Genomic DNA, 17,464 nt, shown 5'->3' with positions numbered 1-17,464 from the left:
TTTGTGACTGTTCCATGTGAGCTTGAAAAAAAATGGGTAATCTGATGTTCTTGAAATCCAGCGGATTGATGGTGCTGTTAAACTATATCCTTACTGATTTTGTGCCTGATTTATCTGTCCATTACTGACTGAGGTGTCTTGAAATCCCCTGCTATAATAGTAAATTTATCTATTTTTCCTTATAGTTTTACCACCTTTTTTTTCATTTATTTTGATATTCTGTTGGTAAATGCATATACATTATGGATTGTTATGTCTTCTTGAAGAACTGACCCCTTTATTGTTATATAATGTCCCTTTTCTTTTGACATCCATGATATAAAAAGCATATTTTCAACAGTGCATCAAGTATCTGAGAATAACATTATTTTTAATAAAAACAAAACCTTCTGGAGAGACCCTCCCTCTTTCAGGTCAGGCAGCTCAAATGTCCACCATGTCTAGCAGTGCAGAGACATGGAGCTCAGAGGCAACTTCCACTTCCCCTGAACTTGGGATCAGCCTTTCCAAGTGCTTCAGAGATGTGCCTGTTGCCTCTGACAGCTGCAGTGGCTCCTGTCCTTTCATCCTGAGGGCTAGTAGTTGCAAATGTTTTCATCCCAGCTCCAATAGTCTAAGGCAGAGATGGCCAGAATCTGAGGAAGGTCAAGGGGAAGGGAAGTTGAATCTGTAAATGCTCCTGAGTTTTCAGACAACCACTGCTGAAGTTGATCTTCAAACCTCTTTCTCCAACAGCAGATTCTGGACAGACGCTGGGTGGGAGCTCCTGGCCAGAGGCTCCACACACCACATTTTCAGCACTGGGAAGCCTCCCCTCTTGGCCAGGCTCCACACTCATCTTCCCTGAAAACTGTTTGCAGAAGGATGACAAGACTTTATCCCCAAACTCCCCTGACTTATCTGTTGCGCCTTCTGTGTCTGGCTGGTACCCAGGACAAAGGAACATCATAGTTTTTCAAGCGATTTTTTAACAGAATATACACATATCTGACCATCTTCACTCAGTGCCTCCAATACAACAAAAAGCCAGAGGGCCGTCCAGTGCCCCAGCCTGTGGTTGATGCACAAGGCAATGACCTCCTCCTGTGGGATCTGGCAACCGAGGACCCTGCCTGAGGCAAGAGGGAGGCCTGGCAGGGAGGGGTTTGGGGGAAGGGCAGTGCATTTTTTTCCAGACTTACACTCTGCAAAGCGGGTTCTGACCTGTGACTGGAGGACGGGCTGCATCGGGCGAGAGCTGAGGCTCTGGAGGCACAATGGACTGGACGACCAAGGAGCGCAGCGGGGCCCAGGAAGCCGCAGGGCGGCAGGGCCATCCATAGAAGCCAACTACAGCCCGCCCCGGCCAGGCCGGGTGCTCTGGGGAGCGCTGGTGAAGGTGAAGAAGCAGCCACCTGCCCACCCACCAGTCCCAACCCGGCAAACTCGGTGATGGGCCAAGACAGGTCGCAAGCTGCTCGGAGGTCAGGCCAGCCCACTGTTCAACAGTTCATTAACGGTGTTGGGCTCCTGGGACGAACCCCGCCAGCAGCCTTTCTTCCGTCACGAAAAACCTGCCACTAAACTCCTGGCTAAGCCCATTTTCCTCGAATGAAAGTCTGGCTGCAAAGGGGCCCCGGGGCAACGGGAGACCAGGCGTTGCTCAGCCTGTGAAACCTCAGTCGGGCATTGGAAACCATTCGTGACATCAGAGATCTCAAAACCGGCATAACTGGAAACCAGCTTACCTGAAACCAACTTCTGCATCATCAGAGCATCTTCTCCTCCTTCTCTTCTCCCCTGCGACCGCACCGGGCTGGGCGCAGAACCTCGTGTTTGCGCTGAGAAGAACGACATCCTGCAGAAGAGATGCTGGAGCGCCGGACACCGCGGAAACCCTGAGCTTTTACCACACGCTGCACTGTTTCTTCCCAAAATAAAATCTGACCAAATTGAAGTGGCCGCGTGGCCTGAACTGTTCTAAGGAACCACAGGAAGATGTTGAGAAACGCCAGGCGGCCGGCGGTCTGAGAGGACTAGCGGGCTTCGGCTTCTGACCCGATGTCTGAGGGTTATAAATCCGGGGAGCACAAATCAGTCCTCTTCCCGAAGCAGCCTGCTCAACCCGGGAGCTCCCTTCACCTTCGTGGCCGGCACGCCGCCCGCTGCCCTGGGGCAACGGCCCAGCCGGAGGCGCAGGCTGCACGGCTGCCACGCGGCGAGCCCCTCACAAAACCCAGGGCAGGAAAGGCAGCGGACTGACTTCCGATCCCCGACTTCCGGTCCGCCCTGCGTACTGGGGCCCGGCGTGCTGGATCCCTGCGCTCAGGTTCTGCTCCCCAGCCAGGCAGGCTTGGCCTGCAGTGTCTCTCGTTATCGCTGGTAATATAGATGAGATTTACTGTATGGAATTGGTTCACGTGATTATGGAGACTGATGAGGTCCACAATCCGCAGGATGGTCAACAAGCTGGAGATCTGGGAGAGCAGATGGTGTGGCTCCAAGTAGGAAGGCCCTCAAGCTCCAGACCCAAGAAAAGGCTTGTTTCACTTGGAGTCCCAAGTAGGTGCAAAAGGCAGTGTCCCAGTTTCAAGACTGCCAATAGAATTCTATCTTACCCAGGGAAGGGTCTGCTTTTTTTGTTCTATTCGGGCCTTCAACTGATTTGAGGAGGCCCACCCACATTGGGGAGCACCCTCTGCTTTGTTCAGTCTGCTGATTCAAATGTTAATCTCATCCACAATCACCTTCACAGACAAACCCAGAATTATATTTGACCAAGTGTCTGGGCACCTCGTGACCCAGTCAAATTGACATGACAAATTAACCATTACATCATCTTTTTAAAAAAATTAAATTGGAAAAAGAAATACAAATGAAAGAGAAGAGGAGGAAATGCATATGCAGTCCAATATCCAATAGGTTTCTAGACGATGGCTTCTTATTCATTTCTTGCTTATTCAATATATTTAGCCACATTTTACTGGGTTTATTTTCTTAATGCCACTTGTCATGCTATTCAATGAGCAATGACAATGTGCAGGTATCGACAACTGTTGAAATTGTGGTTTCAGTACTGAAATATGCTCTAATTTGAAATTTTTATATTAATCAAAATTAATTGTCAAGATGAAGTTCAACAGACATAATGGACATGTGTAAACTACCTGGTTTATTTTATCAAAGTACTCTATATATCTAGGGGTCTTTATATAACGTTTTTAATCTTGACCACCTGTGAGATTCTTTTTACAATACAATTTACACCATTTTGAAAATATTACAGTTGGGGATAGCGAGATGAGTAGGACAGGAGACCTACTTTTAAGAAAGCTTAAAATCGAATACAGGTAATGCTAAGGATACCACCTGTGCATATCATACACATGTTAAGTGCTATGGAAAATAATATTTTACAAAGCTAAGCTTTTTATAGAAATATTAATAAGTATGAAGTTTAAATTTTACTTGGGAAATCATGTTTTTGTTTAATCTTTGTAATATATCTATTATTACTCTCTAACTTTTTGGTTATTAGTTCTATGTCTCAGCTGTTTATTTTCAGCTATTTATTTTCACTCTTCTCCATTTTTTTCTGTTTACAATATAATTAAAGGGTTAATACAAACTATAGAGTATTGCAAAAATATATCTTAGGATTGTGGACTTAATCTTTTATTTAAGATATAGTCAGTGAAAGATTCTAGTTTGGTTGCTAAATTTTGTATGGTTAGAGCTTCATTCATAAAAGGAAAGGATTAAAGATTACTCTTTTAATTCATAAAATAGAAATTATTTCAAGCATACTTAATGTGTAAAGTGTATATAACAGAGAGGAAAGAATTCTAATTACATGCTTGACTTGAGGAACTTAATTTAGTTGCCTGAGAAAAGTTAGTTTGATAAAATATTTTTGTTGATGTAATTTCCACAGACCAACATGGTACTTTCACTCATAGACTGATTAATTGGTGACAACTGATATTTTTATTTTTGTTTCTAAAAAGAGTAATAATAGATATGTTAGATAATAACATATAATAGATATGTTACAAAGAATAAACAAAAACATGATCTCCCAAGTAAAATTTAAACTTCATATTTATTAATATTTCTATAAAAAGCTTAGCTTTGTAAAATACTATTTGGCTAATTGTAGTTCTGAATGAGAAAGTTAAAACACTGACTCTTCCTGGGAAAATATAGGAGGAAATCTCCATTGCCTGGGTGAGGTAAATATAACACATTAAGCAATAATCATAAAGTTTAAAGAAAAAGATGCATTGGTCTCCATTCAAACTAAGAAATTCTTTTTATTAAATCATGCCAGGAGCATGAAAATATAAGCTACAACATGGATGGATTTTGCTTCTAAACATGACAAACTAAGTCTCTACCAGATAACCCTCTGCAAAATGCAACAGAAAATCTTGGACATAATAGGAAAAGCAACTACCTGAAGAGTGAACAGCAACAGAAAGACTCTGGTGAGGAATGCACACTTTGAGAGGATTAGAGCCTGGGAGCTATCAAGGTTCTTTTGCTTGTAGCCTTGGGCCAAGTTCAGTCTCTATGGCATGTACCGTCTTTCTGGCCAGAGATACCTGGAAAGTGGGGTTGGGAAACACTGAAAGCTAAAGAGAGGGGAAGAATCCCCCAAATATTTCTACCCACATCTCCGACTGACCCCTGAAACCACATGTATAGGATGGACTGAAAACATCTCGGCTAAAGACAAATGATCAGGGCTAAGACCCAGCTGCATCCTAAGGAATACAGTTTACAGCTCAAACTCAGTGAAGAAAATTATTTGCTAAAACATATGAAACAATATTCATCGGAGAAATCTTACAGGATTCAGAATCTCCTTAAGTTAATATTCATAATACCTAAGGTATAATCCAAGATTAATAGACATATGAAGAATCAGGAAAATAGAACACATTCTCAGAAGAAAATCAATGGAGTCTGATCCTGAGATGACCCAGATGTTTCAACTAATAGACAAAAATTTTAAAGCAGCAGTTATATGTATTTTTAATAAATAAAACATATTTTCAACGAATGAGAAAGAATAAGTATTAAGAAAGAAGTAAAAATAACGAAGTTTTATTTTCATTTCAAATGTCAATTCTGCAAAGAAAAATAGAATTTATGGAATAAAATATTCACACACAATAAAATTGCTAAAATTAAAAAGCAGTTAACACTAAGTGCTGAGGAGGATGTGGATCAGGAAATCTCATACATCACTGGTGGGGATGAAAAATGTTCTGGAAGTTTCTCAAAAGTTAAACGTATATTTAACAAGTGACTCAATAATTCTATTCCTCGGTATTTACCAAAAAGAAATTAAACTATGTCAACAAAGACTGGTACATAGCAGCTTTATACTTAACAGCCTAAACTAAAGCCAACTCCAATGCCCACTAACGGAACAGATCCACAAACTTGGTCTCCTCACAATTATAATAGTACGCAGCAACAAAAGCGAGTGTTGGGCTTCCCTGGTGGCGCAGTGGTTGAGAGTCCGCCTGCCGATACAGGGGACACGGGTTCGTGCCCTGGTCTGGGAGGATCTCATATGCCGCGGAGCGGCTAAAAAAAAAAAAAAAAAAAAAGTGAATGTCTTACTTTCATTAGTAACATGTATATCAAAAAAAATAACATGTATATCAAAAACACTTTAATGACTGAAGGAAGACAGATACAAAAGAAGATACGTTATAATTCCTTTAGTATCACATTCTGAAACTGGCTAAACTGTTTTGTACTTACAGACTGCAAAGTAATGTCTACGTGGGTTTGGGATGGAGGAGCTAATAATGTTGTGAATGAAGCACAAAGGGTCTTTGTGGGATGAAGCAGTGTTGTGTCTTTTTTTTTTTTTTTTTTTTTTTGCGGTACGCGGGCCTCTCACTGTTGTGGCCTCTTCCGTTGCGGAGCACAGGCTCACGGACCTAGCCGCTCCGCGGCATGTGGGATCTGCCCAGACCGGGGCACAAACCCGTGTTCCCTGCATCGGCAGGCGGACTCTCAACCACTGCGCCACCAGGGAAGCCCAGTGTTATGTCTTAATTGTGGCAATAGCAAAATATTTTAACAGGCAGTCGAAAATATGTAGGGTTAGCATCAGAACTTACTCAACTGTTGACGAGTTATAGGATATTAAATTTAAAAATTGGTTTAAATGTTCTTAACCCAGGTTTCCTTTGCTTAAATGATAGAGATTCTTTTCATTATTCTTAAAACCTGTCAGCATCAAGGAACATATTTTGTGAAATGCTGCTGTAGGGGGATAGAAAAATAACAAACCAAGGAAACTAAGTGTAAGCCCCTTACTCCCTTGTAGAAGATAGAGCAGGAATACAAGTATCTCTATCACATTTAGTGCTAAGTGCTATAAAAAGATTTTTTAAATGTGCTAGAAATTTTAACAATGTATCTCCCATGTCCCTTCTTAAATGCAGTTTAAAGACACAAGAATGAGACCTTCTGAGCTAAAATTTCCCCTGGTAGTCTCTGTTTTTAACATAACCTACGTGCTAGAAATATTAACACCTTCCTAATAAATTTAGATATGAAGAGAATTCCCTTACAAGGAGAATTGTTTTGATATATAATTATTTAGTTGTAGGAATTTCAGAGGAACATAAAAATGTTGCTGAGTAGGTACAAAATTCTATAGGTTTAGAGATAATGACACGGACCCAATTTATATAATCCTGTATAACATCAAGGGAACTCTTAAGTTCTGTTTTGCTAATAAAGTAGAAGCTAAAAGGTGAAACAGTTTCACATATTTTCATGTCCAGCAGTCTAAATAAAACCTAAAGGAAAGATTGATCTGTGCTTTATGTTCTTCCCCCACCTTTCTCAATGTCCCTAACAGAATTGATTTATTTGAGCATCTAGTTTTTAAAAGAACAGTTTCTAGCAAAGCTTATGCCTATAGTAACCTTTGGCAGTTTATCATTTAAAAGGCATGGTAACCCGTGACCAACAGATTTTACAACTGTTTATCTTTCTTTGAACCTTACACACATTGAACCCAATTTGCTGAGTAGGTGTGTTTTTCCCTTGTCCATGTTTTTAACACATTTTGCCTTCGTGGTGTTAAAATAATAGAGTTTCCCCAAACAACTATATTATTTTCATCACATAGTTTACATCGCATTATTTCAAGTCCTTTTTCCCATCCTAGTTTACCATCCTGAGTTTGAGCTGCATAGCTGAGCCAGCCTTAGGCAGGTTGCAAATCGCACACCAAAGCACCTGGACCCAAGGTCACCGCTGACTGCAGGACCTCTGATTCATTCCTCACTGCAACAGCAGGGCCTGGGAACTCCTGCATTCACTCCAGTTCTTGACAGAGACTAAAGTAAGGGGTTCTTTCCAAGCATGCCATGATGTCCAAAAACTTTTGTGCATTCCTAAAATGTTGAACTGTTTGAAAAGGCTCAATAAAGAATGAAAAATCTATACGCACAAAAGCTAGCATTAGTTTGGAAAGACAGAACATTCCAGGGCTGTCCTGATTCTGACTCCAGTTATTGGGAAATCTATGCCTCGTCATGGGAGTAATTTTTCTTTGCCTTGCTCCCACCCTCTCCAGCTCCTAGTCTTGAGTTATATACAGCTTGAGTTATATACGGCTTTGGTCATGGACTCAGAGAGACTCCATTACTGCAGACCCACACAGGCCTCTGAGGCAGAAGTTACCACTCGCTGGGTCTTCCCTCCCTTATAACATTTAGTTTTTCTGTTCTTCTATAATGTACATGGAAGAAAGTTGGAGGAGAGTATCTGTTTTCACATTTTACACATAGCAAAGTATGATGAATGGCTGAGGTATTTAAGTTCACATAATAGTTATCAGCCATTCAAGGTATACGGTGTCTTGACTTTCTATTTAATTCCTCACTAGACCATATTGTTAAAAAAGACTCTATCATATGGTTTTCAAATCATTAAACTCAGAAAAAAATTAAAATATCCAAAAAAAAATACTTGTAATTGTACACAGGAGATTCAACTGGCTACCAGAGTTTTAAATGCTTACTTGAATATTTTTGGCCATGTGTGAATATAAATTACATGCAAACGTAGTCTTTGTCATCAGAGTGAAATAGCTTATTATGACTAGGAGTACTGAACTAATTTGTTACATTTATTTTATTTTGTATTTTGAAGTTCATGTTAATATGAATGTTGGAATATAAGAGTCCTTGTAATTGGATTACCAGACTATCTGAGTATTAAAAAAGATGTGAAAAAATTGCTTCCAGTTCAATTAGGTTCAAAAAGATTTATTGAGATCCTGAAATATCAGACTTGCCAAAGGGGAGAACCATCTTCCAAACTCATCTTTCTTTTCTAAATTTGGTTGTTCAAAATCACTGCATTTACTGCAATTAATAAAAAATCTCTGGCAAGGCATAAGAGTGTTCCTGATGAAAGCTGCAAGCACTCTCCCCAAAAGACTTGGAATGACACTAAATTAATATGAGGGAGGAAAGGAAGAATTAATTAGTACATGATAGCAGAGCATTAGATGTTGATTTATTAGTCAGGACCAGCGTTAGCCGAGTTTAGTTTATAAACCTCAAACCGTATCCTTCCCAGGTTCGTTCTCATCACCACCATAAATTGTATATAAATTAACTGATAATAATTTGTCAGAAACAAACATAAAGGGCTCTTAGTCAGATGGTGACACAAGTGTGGATGTGTATATTTCCTGTTATTAAAATGACCAGAGGAATATAACAGTGATGGGGGAAATTGCATCAGCATAGAAAAATGAAGTTCCCTAACATAAGCAAATGAAAATAGAAACAAAGCAGGGCTCTTAATATTATTGCCAGACATAGTAGTGTTCAAGGCAATAAACTTGAAAGGAATAATGAGGACTATTTTCTCTTGATAAATGTTACAATGCACATGAAATGTAGGGTTTTTTTGGTATAACTAGATTTTGTCTTTCCTATATTGCCGATTTTATAATTCTGATTAATTAGAATAAATGCTGACCTGAATACGTTTTATGTGTAATATTCAGCTAAAATGAGTTTTATGTGGAATATTCTGGTGCTTTAATGCCCCCTTTTTTGGAGGAATGGGTAATATTATTTTTTACAGGTGCAGAAGGAGGTGGTAGTGAGTAAGACCATTGAACTAAAGGAACTATGTACATGTTAGTCATTCACTACACCCCTTCACAGGTACAGAACAATGGGTTTTGTTAAACTGTATCACATAAATGCATACAGAAATCTATTTAATTGTTACTAGCAAACTTTATTGGGTCAATAAAATTGGAAAAATCTGAGAAAATCATAAATTGTTGTGCTAAAGAGCATGTAATAAAAAATGTAGAGCAAAATATTTATAAATGCAAGGATAATATAGGACAATTTAAGCTACAAAATAATTAATGATAGTGATGAATTATAACTAATAAAATAAAACAACTATCCATGAGTCTCTCCTGATATAAATAATCACATAAATTAATAAACAGGAGAGAAGGGAAAACTTTGCCTTACAGTATAATTCCAACATATAAATAGAGAAGGAATGTGAAAATGGAAAATCACCATTTACAAACACCACACAATCAAATTTGTTTCAAGCAAAGATGATCATAGTTGCTAAAATTAGTGGGCAAAAGTCTGAAGAGACACAGAGTATTTCCATGCTCTAAAAATGTCACTACACAAGATACGTTTTAATAACAAAGGGAGAAATTAAAGTCGTATTTTATCCAAGTTACCATAGTGAACATTATAAGAAATGAGAGATATCAATGCCCATACCTCGTGATGTGAGGCACTGAGAAGGGTACACAGTCTGTGATATTCTGGCAAAAACATGCCTAACCTGAATTTAATCAGAATGAAACATCAGACAAACCTAACCAGAGGGGCATTCTAGAATATAACTGGCCGGTACACTTCAAAGTGTCCAAGTCCTGAAACACAAATGAAGGCTGATCAGCTTTCCCCGACTGGAGGAGATTAAAGACCCAAACAACTAATAGGAACAGGGGTCTGGGATCATCTCCTGGAGTAACAACAAAAAAAGAGCAACAGTTTGATAACTGACAAATTCAAATAAGGTCTGTAAATTAGTGGATAGCATCTTATTGATGTGTTACTCATAATTAAAACAACCTCATACATTCATGCCGATATTCTCATAATATAATCGTATGATACACAGATGTAGCATTAGAAGTAATTTTAAGCCCTCTTCCACAAGAGAAACCAATACATTGAAAAACCTTACTCCTGTTCTTGGACAAGTTCAAGTCTTGTGGGTCTGTTTCTCCACCTCAATATGGGATCAATAACATAAATTTCTTGTTTTCAGTTTCAAATATATAAAAATAAGTGCCATAGGAAGTTCTTGTAACACAGTAGCACTCAAAAATGATAGTAGGGGGCTCCCCTGGTGGCGCAGTTGTTCAGAGTCCGCCTGCCGATGCAGGGGACGCAGGTTCGTGCCCCGGTCCGGGAAGATCCCACATGCCGCGGAGCGGCTGGGTCCGTGAGCCATGGCCACTGAGCCTGCGCGTCCAGAGCCTGTGCTCCGCAACGGGAGAGGCCACAACAGTGAGAGGTTCACGTGCCGCAAAAAAAAAAAAAAAAGGTAGTAGGCTCTTCATTTTTTCTCCTATTTATTATATTGTAAATCCTGATACCTCAATTTTAACTACAACCGCTTATGAGATCTTCTTGACAGTCAATTATTATTGAGAGACTGAATATGCAAATGAACAATGGCCAGACCACACATGACAACAGAAGTCTGACCCACAACCTCTGCAGAAATCACTCCAGGACTCCCAGACAGGGATGACGGCTGCCATCCATCATGTTTTTGCCACCATCTCAGGACCAACTAGAGAAAGCCAATGTGCTCCTTCAATAGTCACATACTTCCTTTTCCTTCCTTTATTTTGATCTTTGACTATTTTCTACAATTAAGTCTACTAACAATCCTACGTAAAGCATCAAATAATGCACACAATTTTTAACTGTTCTCACATTAAAAATATTTAATCTTTCATTTGCCTGTGGTTGTTTCCCCCCGCAGTTTCTAAAGACAAATTTTTCCCGTAAAACTATACCTCTGAGAAATCTGATGATGCTGGCATAGTGTTCTGGACTCTTGCTGTGGTACCACGGCCAGCAGGATGCTCCTTTATTAAAAAATGTAGAGCTCGCTTGCAGCCACTCTCATAGCCAGAAGATCGAAAGCAAGATATTTTTAAACACAGGTTTTTATGAGACGTGTATTTTATGGAATTACATTAAGACCAAATAATAAGAAAATCACTATGATGCTCTGAGCGTGGTGTAGATTATCCTGGCTCTGGTTGTGCCATTCTGTTGGCTTGACAGTACCACCCTGTGCATGTAAATATATGCAATGGTCTGTGGAGGCACCATGTGGCTTGGCATGCCAGTTATCACTCTTCCCCCACAAGATGTCTTATCTGGAAAGGTCACTATGGCAGGAGATGGGCAATTGGTGGGAATCTATGGTAGAAGAAGACTTCACGAATCTTTCTCCAACATTACAGCCTCCTCCTAGCACACAGCATCCCTTCCATAGACAGGGCAAACAGCAGGTACTTAACAGGACCCATCTGAAAAGCTGGCCTTAGTTTGGTTTTTGGTAGGATTAACCTAGATGTAAGCTTATGTTCCTGTTCCTCATTTGGGATTTTGTATGTAAACTTCGAAACAACTTCAAAAATGTTCATTTACATAGAGGTCAGATTTGTTGGATTTTTCAACCAGTTCTAGATTGCAATATCAACTCCCCTCAACTTGTGATTTTCCTCTCCATTCTGCCTCCTTGAACGGTCATCCAGTTCACAGAGAATCATATCTTTGGATTTGTTTTTTCTCTTTCTCATTGTCCAAATCTCGGTCCTATGTACATTCTTCTTCCTACTCTTTGCCTCCACTGCATTACTTACATTCACTGGGGACTAAATTTTACCAAGCATGGTCCAAAGTGCTGGAGATACAAAGATACCCAATCCCTGCTATTCATAGTATCACAGTTCAGTCAGGAAGGTAGGCAAGGAAAGCAGCACCTACAGAGAAGAAGAACGGGGTCAAGGTGTACATAGGAGTGGAGCGTTACACAGATGGTGGGAACGTGTGGTCAGGCAGGTTTCCTGGAGGAGAGGCAGCTGAGATGAGCGTTAAAGGGTCAGTAAAGGATGAGGCAGAGCCAGCTGCAAGGAGAGGGACCTGCGTATGCACTCAGGGCCCGACTTAGAAAGGACCCCTGCTTGGCTTAATGCTCTGATGTCATCATCTTGAAATTCTTAGTCATTTTTGGCCAAGAGGCCCCACATTTTCATTTTGCATTCAGCTCTACAGATTATGTGTCTAGTTCAGGAACGAGGGAATACACATGGAAAGGCACAGAGGCATCAAAGAGCATGGTAAGCTGAGGCATGGCAGTGGGTTCAGTGTGACTGCAGGGAGGTGTGGGGGGGGGGTCTGACTGGGCAAAAGTTTGGTGAATAAGAGGAGAACCTAAGGTGAGGGCGGGCCACACTTACAGAGTGAGAAGAGGGCTGCACTAAGCTCCAGAGAGAATTTCCGTGTAAAGAGATAACAGAGGTAGAGACATCTGCAGAGGAGATAAAGGAAGTGTGTCCAGAGAGAAGGGAAGGAATAGGAAGTGGAGAATTGGTGAAGTGAGACAAATGAATTTGGTCTCACTTGAGAATTTGGGCTTGCCATATGGAGGATACTGAACAAGAGTGGACATAATTATAGGAGTAATAAGGAAGAAGTCAGGTTTCAGTGGGTTCGTGGCTATGCTGAAGGAAAGGAAGAGATTAGAGAGGGCAATGTTAGAATTACAGAAGAGGAAGGGAAGGGAACGATGATGGAGCAAGTTCCCAGGAAACAAGGCAGAGAGTCCTCATCCCCTTGGACCTAGATTACAGGAGGGGATCCCACTAGCATCTCCCCAGCATTAGCCCATATGTACATCTCTGACAGAGCGGCCTCATCCAAAGCCACATTCGGTGGTGACTCCTCTGTCATGGCACTAACTGGCTCCCTTGACTCTTTACGTCTCTACTTTCCTCATCTCAGCATAATTTTTATCCATCCTTCACACTGAGCCCTTCCAAAGACTCTTCCTAAATGATGAATTTTTCTCATGACTCTTATTGTAACTGTTACCCGTACTTCATAATCAACTAGAGTGAACTATCCCTAATGTACTGCATTTCTGCTGTGCCCACTAATGCCTTCTGAGAAAAAACACACCATGTTTCTTTAGTCATCCTTAAGTTCTTCTGTGTCAGGCAACCTACCATCTTTCTTGTTAACACGGTTCAGAAACTGCATCAAGGTGCCCCCGGGGAGCAAGCCAACTTGTGTGGGCACCGCAACATATTTTAAACTTTTGAAGGAAACGCAGAGATACTTGACATCTGTCAAACACTGCTAAGATACTAGCTTCAATAATTAGTGGTTTCAACATGAGATCACACTATATTACTTTCAGTAATGTCACATCTTTGCAAAGCAGAGGTTTGGGTGCTTGCTGTGAAAAAAAGCATGTGCAGTGAAAATCAATGCAGATCGAGAAATGAGGATTAAGAAATTGTGCAATGCCCAACAGGTGTACATTTTCTAGTACTGAGTAATGGTAGTTATTTAACTATAAAATAAAACTATTATTTATCTTGCAACTTACGTGTATTATTTTTTCTAATGGCCACTAAGTTGTTAAGACATAAACACTTAATAAGTTTTTTGGACTCAGCTACTTAGTAAACGGAGCTGTGTTTATTTTGGAATAGGGTAATGCAGACAGAGACACCAAGGCAATGTGTGGATTGACCAAGCTTGAGGATCTCTGCCCTGTGTTTTTAGACTAGGGACCCAGACTGAAGCCAACTGTGGCTCTCTGGCCAGCAGTCCGCAGTGGATCTGCTATGAGATCACAGTCCAACAGTGGAGAGAGCTGCTGAAACCAATCAACCCCAGCAGGTCTGCTCTCCATAGGAGAGTCCACATGAAACGCACAGATGAGGACCCCGTAGTGGAATTGCCTTGGGATAGAGTGGGGTCAGAAAACATGGTGGAGAAGCAGGAGGCAGCAAGTGTTTGGACTGTAGCCCTGCCTGTAACTAACCCAGCTTCAGGACTGAGCACCAAAAAAGGAAGGAGCTGGCCATTCCACAGTGGGGCAGACCAGTCAGGGACAGGGAGAGACAGGCAAAGACTGACCCCTAGGAGCAGCCTGTGTAAGCTGCTTCATTACAGCTGCCCTTTTACTCTGTGTGTGGACAGACGATGCCCCAGGTCCAGACCATGAAAGTGTCTTCTTATGTTTCTTTATAAATCTTTACATCCTTATACTAACTCCTCCCAACACACAGATCTGCTGTAGCTAGTGTGTTCTTGACCTTTGCAGTCCTCAAGAGCCTAATTATCATATTAGCACTTCGTATGTGTTGTTTGTTCTTTAGTTGTTTTTTATGTACTTTTAATTTCCTAAATTAAAGTTTTTGTTATCAGGAGACCTATTTTTATGTAAAACTCACAATATTAGCCACATATTTTTTTATTATAAAATATGATTTAAAGTATAGCAGGCTGTGTACTTTTGAACCTTATCAATTCTGCTGCATTATTTTAAACATAAGAAAAATCGTGTCACTAAAAGTAAAACAAAAAGGCCAAGATGATATATAATGAGTCACATGACCACAATTCAGCCTTAAGGCTTTGATTCCAAAGCAGCGATTCCACTGCGCCATGGGGTTAAATGTGCCTACTGAGTTGTCGCTAATTGAGCCTTAACCTCCGTCAATGGTATCAACTAAAATCCTCTTAACTGAATGTAACGTTATGTAATGTAGTGTAGAATTTGGTAAACGTGTCTTAGCCCAATAACACTTCATCCCATAAAATTAACGTTTCAATTGTAATACAAATTAAAATATTAATCTTAAGAGGTATTTGCTCAGCATGGTTCCTAGAGCATTACCTGTTAAAATATGTATTGAGTCCCAGGGAGATCTACCAAGGGAAAATACCAGTTAAGTATCTTCTCTTTGCCAAACTTATCAAAATTTTTTATGATTCTCTGTTATTAAAAATATATATATAAATATACACACATACACACGCATATATGTTTTCATTTTGTATGTTAACAAATCTTGTCATCTAGAATTTTTTGCCAGTTTGCTTATCACCTGCTCCATTATGTGTTCTTGTAGTCTGTGTATTCTTCAGAGAGGTTATTTTTCTTTAGAAACTCCATTGTCTGGTGGTGAAACGTATTATCCCCATATTGTGGGAGCCAGATATTCACCGACCCGAGATCACTCATGATTAATGACACTCAGATCTGAAGAATGTTGGCTTTGCTTATTGGGCTCTTATGCTACTTGTGTAATTCACATTGTGTGTCCTGAGGGAGGGGAAGGCAAAGGCTATATGAACATTTATGAAGACATAAATATATCTGTTCTTGTAGAACTGTTTCCATTTATGTAGACTGGTATATATTTTAGATACCCATTTAATGTCTAATCATTGCAATAGTCTGTGAAACATCTTTCTTACATAGGCAGCTACGCATATTTGTTTTCATCTTGTGACTATATTGCTTTAAAATGTCTCAGGGTTGCGTTGTCAGAATACTGTGCGACTCATGTAATTTAAGTCATGTGTAAGGAACACATTTTCTAACATGCACTCAAGATGGATTTGTAGTTCAGCATGAAAACACAAATATTTATCATTTTTCTTCCTCCATACTCTCTAGGTGAAAATTTTTTCTCATGGTTTTTAAATCAAAATATTCCTTACAGCTCTGTTAAAAAATGTAATCACTAGTTCTGCATAGGGCAAATAACCATGATTTATATTATGTTACCATGGATTGGTCACATTTTCCAATTTATTGATTTAATTATTTTCATTTCTAAACAAACTGGCCTGAGATTGAAACTTGATGATAATTTAAATGTAGTACATGCTGGGTGTTCACTAAGAGGATTGTAGTTTTTTGATCAAAATATTTTATATTAATGTATGGTTTTGACACAGTTTATTTGTTTAACAAGTATTTATTGAGTACTCATCTTGTGCAAAGCCCTGCAGAAGTGTGCCCTAGAAAATGAGTAAAACCTAAACCTTACCCTCAAGAGAGATTAAAGATTCATTGTGAAAATCAGCAGATACATAAAAACATACACAAGATTGAATAATGGCATGGAGACTGGGGCACAAAAGGAAAATGTTGTGTGTGATTGAGAGAAAGGGGATTCTGTGTCTACCAAGCTCTGAATTATAGCATCATTTAGACTATGGAATAAAATATATGTGTAATATAATATATATATGCATATATGTGAAATAATGTTCATATAATATTATATATGTATATTTTAGTTAAAATAAAATTTTAAAATTATCAAAATTCTACTATTCTACCAAAAATTGGGTTAATAATTTTGTATATTTCATTCCAGCCTTTCTCCTATGAATTTAAGTTTTACATAATTGTAATTGAAGGCAAAATGTAACTGTAATTCTTTAAAAACTATCATTGGTATAGTGTAAACATTTGCACAATGCTACATTTCTTCATAACCATCATTTTGAATGAGAGCATAACATTTTTCTTCCAGAGGATGTACTATATTTTTTCTAATTTTCTTCTACTATTATTTATTTTGGTTGTTTATAGAAGTTCACTCTTTTATATAGCTGGTTTTGAAAAACATAGTCATGCATATAGTTTTGTCCCCTCTCAGTTTAAAGCCTTTCCTTAGAAGAAGTTCCAAAAAGTGGGACAAATGTTATACAAACTATTATTGAAGTGTCACTTTTAAGCTGTGTGCTATCCTTTACATCTTTGTGTCATTGAGAACATTTTCATAACAGAAGAATTTCAAGGAAACCTACCAAAGCCAAAATATGTATTTATGCTGGTAGCTTTTCAGGGCAATGGTTCAGAACTGAGGGGTTTATACTGTGACATAAATTTACTCCCTAAAGAGGGCATTGTAAGTGAGCACTATAATTTTATGAATAGATTCATCTCATCATGCAATTTTTATTATACTTTTAATATGTATAATGTTACATTTTTTCTTTGGATGTCAGCATTATTACATGAATTTAAAAGTTTTGTGCTTTGAATTTTTAGAGTGAACATTTCAGTTCGTGTATTCATCTTTTTTTAATAAAAAGCTTCTTAAAAGTTTTTCTACAGCTGAAAATAATTAAATCCTTCCATAAAATTAAAGTGTGCAAATTCATTGGTAATACAAATAATTATTCTGCAGATGACAATGCATAGAATCTTGTCTTCTTAAATTCCAGGTGTTTCTGAGCCTTACTTTCATCAGGTTAAACTCTTCGTAATTTAGAGTCAAATTTGCAAAGATAAAGCTGGTGGTTCCTCCTTGCAAACA

The 17,464-nt window shown here is 39.1% G+C and overlaps 1 pseudogene; it reads right to left on the bottom strand.

Moving 5' to 3' along the window:
- Positions 1-423: 423 nt before the first annotated feature.
- On the bottom strand, positions 424-1,320 carry LOC117197396 (germinal-center associated nuclear protein-like; annotated as a pseudogene).
- Positions 1,321-17,464: the final 16,144 nt, after the last annotated feature.

Source organism: Orcinus orca, chromosome 2 (genome assembly GCF_937001465.1).
Source record: "Orcinus orca chromosome 2, mOrcOrc1.1, whole genome shotgun sequence".
NCBI lineage: Eukaryota > Metazoa > Chordata > Mammalia > Artiodactyla > Delphinidae > Orcinus > Orcinus orca.
Note: the sequence above shows the minus strand (reverse complement) of the source record. Positions and strands in the feature narration are given on the sequence as shown.